We start from the raw sequence: 4,224 nt of genomic DNA, 5'->3' as shown, positions 1-4,224 counted from the left end.
CTCACTGGCATCTATGAGGTTTGGCCATCTCATAGCTGGTTGGGAACTTTGTTGTAGTAAAGATATTTGCCACTAAGTCTGATGGCCAGAATTCAATCCCTGTGACCCATGTGGTAGAAGAAATAGCGACCTCCATATATACTTTGAGGCAAGCCCGCACTACCTCTCCGTTGCTACACACACACACACACACACACACACACACACACTTTTTAGAAAGGTGTTCTTATTCCAGAGATGTTGCTCACTTGCTCAAAATACAACAGGAAACCAAAGCAGCCACACCTTTGAGAGGTGCAACTGCTATTCAATAACTGGTTTCCCCTTTCTCCTAAGGAAAGCGATTGATTGTTACTACTAAACACAGTAACCCCATGAGACTGTATTCTTTCTAAGCGTTTCCCCTTTCTTTGTCCTCTTCCATCTGAGAGCATACCCTCAGCTAATCATAACACAAAAATTCAACCTCAGTCTTTCACCCAAACTTTTAACATGTCAGTTGATAAGTACTATCTCTCTTCCTTTCTGAAGAACAAATTATCCATCCATCTATCTGTCTGTCTGTCTGTCTGTGTACAGGTGTTTTGCCAGCATGCCTGTAAGTGTACCATGGCCATGACTGGTACCTGTGGAAGTCAGAAGAGGGCATCAGATCCTCTGGAACTAGATTTGGAAATCTTAGCTACAGGGTGATTGAAGCCCTGCTTGCCTGCAGAAGCATTGTAAAAAACAATAGATGTTCAGAATTAAGACTTCCTCTTGGTAGATTCTTCTATAAAAATAACCCCAAAGTTCATGTCAGATGTAGTAGTGCACTTCTTTAATCCTAGCACTAGGGAGGCAGAGGCAGGCATCTCTATAAGTTCAAGGCCAGTCTGATCTACAAAATTAGGAAGGCTGAAGATTGTATTTATAATATTCAGAAGTAGATATAGAAATATATTTTCATATATTCTTTATTAAACAGAAAGCAAATTTGGGTTTTTACTTTATATGTCTAAAATAGATTGATAATGTCTGCTTTGAAGTATATTCAAGAGGTAAACATTTACTTTTGGAGAAGGTATTAATGGAAACTAATTTTTCTAGCTCAACTGCACTGGAACCATGAGAAATGCAGAAGTAAAAGTTTTGAATTCTACATTTAACTGAAATGCCCCAGTAATTCCCCAACAGGTGGTCTTTAACCACTGCAAATTTATAACCTGAAGTCAGAGAACTGTTGTCTCAAGGTCAGTGAAGAACAGAACAATAAACCAAAGGAGCTGACATCTGATCTGTGTGACACGTCAGACTGTCACCATTTCACGAGCCAAGATTCTTTTTAAACTTATAATTGTTCTGGGTAGTAATTTCTCTCCATTAAAAAGTTTTCTAAGTTGCACAGGGTTTTTTTTTCCACTTTAAAAATATTCAGACAATTATTTAACTGAAGAAATGTTAATAAGCCAGTGTTTTTCCTGATCTTTGTAGATCTGGTACAAGCTGTAAAATGTGTTCCACTTATCTGCATCTCTTTTCTGTTACTGAATAATTGAAAGTTAGCCTCACATTTGAGCACTTACTACACTGTCGTCTCATACATTCTTAATATGGTATCACTATGAAATTGATAATGTACCACCGTAAGTTAGGAATAAATAATTAACCTGAGGTGCTGAACGCTGGTAATATAAGCCGCCACTCTTTCCTCCTAAACACCGAGTTCCTGCCTCTGATCATTTCAGCCCGTGGTTGGAGTTAGCTTGTCCTCTGATGAACACTCAATAAACATTTTAATAAAGCTCCTTCTGGAAACCCATTGCTTTTTATCACAAAGGAACAAGGACAGATTGACAGACATATTTGTAGTACTTATCAAAAAAATAATTCCCGAGATATAGTTGTTATTGACAACTGGGTGGTGCCTTTTCAGGAAGCTTATCCAGCATAGGGTTCATATCACATTCGCTAATTACATGCGTCACTTATCCTGTCAGTGCACAAGACTTACTGAACACACACTGTAAGGCGGTACTTATTGGGCCACTAATCTGAGAGTGGCGCAGGGGTTAAGAGCCCCTGCTGCCCTTGCAGAGGGCCAGCGCTGGGTTCCCAGCGTCCACATCCTAGCTCACAACCATTCCCAAATCTCCACCTCCTGGTTCTCCCGCCTCTACCTCTCCTGTATCGTCACACTAGGCCTAATTTTGAGCATTCTAACAAATGAAACAAGTAAGTGTCTGCCTTCTCCATAGTGGCGAGCAGACTTTAAGTTGTTCTTTAATCCTTACTGAAGATAAAGCTAAAAACCCCCTGTATCCTATTGTGATGTTTGCCATAACAGAACAAAGGTTATTTTCTTATGACTACCCCTTGTCTTCTGTGTACCCACACGTCTGCTTTCAAATTTCCTTATTATGAGAATCCAAGCCATATTTAATTAGGATCCCCCATATAATGTTATTTTTTCTTAATTACTTTTAAAAGGCCTTATCACAGGAGTATGAAAGATGGCACAATATGAGATACACATGTAATATCAGCAGGTAGATTCTGAATAGGCTGGGCTATATATTTAAATTTTATCTAAAAGAAAACACTACCTCCACACTCAGTCTCTAAGATACTTAGTATCAGAACTTCAACACTGAAATTTTCAGAATGGTCAAAATAGAATCAATATCAATCCTTTATATTGTTCTTATAATTTTGACTCTTATTAAGTTTATATTCTAAAGGAAAGAGATAGTAAATACTTAAGTCATTTAAAAAAGAGAGATAAGAAATAAAAGCATTCTTTCTCTTGTATTTGTTTGGGAAAATTTGTGTGGTAATGGCAATTTAGTCATTGCTGTGTGCTGTGTAGGAGAGGCTGGGGAGATAAACTGAGCCTTCATTTCCCTAATGTCCCCATAAATAAATGTAGAATTCTTTGATTGAAATAAATGTTTTTCATTGACACCCCATTTAATAAAGAAAACACATGTCTAAAATACAAGTGTTATTTCATTAAAAAGTAACACAATTATGTTACCTTTGAGTATACTCAGAAGTTACAAAGTGGCTTTGGATGTGGCCTAGGAAAGGAAAACTCTAGAACAGGTTCCCATGGCATTACTTTTCTTTGTGTTAACTGCACTGTGAGCCACGCTGTTTAAATGAGCGTTTATTTTGTAACTAGAAAGGAGTTTTTTTGTTTTTGTTTTTGTTTTCGAGACAGGGTTCCTCTGTGTAGCCCTGGTTGTCCTGGAACTCACTTGTAGATCAGGCTAGCCTGGAACTCAGAAATCTGCCTGCCTCTGCCTCCCAGAGTGCTGGGATTACAGGCGTGCGCCACCACCGCCCGGCTTAGAAAGGAGTTTTAAAGTAGAACAAACTGTACTTTGAAACTTGACATTCTTTTTATGATTGTTAGAAGATACTATTACAGTATCTTGGGACGAAAGAAGAGAGTATTGTGTTTCTTTGCAAATGCCTGATCTACACAATCCATCCGGTACAAAAAGCTTTATTTTACTTTTATAAAGTATGAACATCTATTACTTTTATCAGCCTTATAAAATATGACTATCTTACCTGCGGTGCATACATACATATATACACATACACAATTGGTAGGCTTTTTGTAGAAGCCCTTCACAGGTTGTAGCAGTTCTTGTATGCACATGTATTGAGTTTTCACCATGAATACATGTTGAATGTTGTCAGATGTTTTTTCTACGTCGATTGATAATAAACGTATTTGTTTCTTCTTTAGCCTTACAAATGCAGTAAATTCCCATGACTGAATTTTAAAATGTGAACATGTCTCACTTTGGTTGGATCTTATTTGCTAATAGCTTGCTGAGGAAATTATAGGTTTGTAGGTGCAAGCTTAATAGGGACGGAAGGAGAGAAGGAGGGAGGGAGGGAGTGAGGGAAGGAGGGAGGGAGGGAAAGAGTACTGGGTGGGGAACAGTTCTGTTTGAGGTGAGGCAGGGGGAGGGGAATAAGCTCCTCCGTCCAGTTGGCAGTACTAGGCGTCTCAGTGTGTGGAGGAATTCTGTGTTTCCAATAGATTGCAGTTGTTTCTTTTAAATGTTGGGAATAATTCCGTTGTGAAATAGTCGATGCCTAGGTGTTTTTTCCCTAGAGCATTCTAAGCTGTCAATCCAATTTCTTTGGTTGGAGGAATATTCAGGCTGCCTACTTCAATTTAAATGGATCTTAGTAGCATGTGGTTTTCAAAGAATTCGTGTTTCC

This window comes from Apodemus sylvaticus, chromosome 8 (genome assembly GCF_947179515.1).
Source record: "Apodemus sylvaticus chromosome 8, mApoSyl1.1, whole genome shotgun sequence".
NCBI lineage: Eukaryota > Metazoa > Chordata > Mammalia > Rodentia > Muridae > Apodemus > Apodemus sylvaticus.
The sequence above is the reverse complement of the archived record's forward strand: the minus strand, read 5'-3'. Positions refer to the sequence as shown.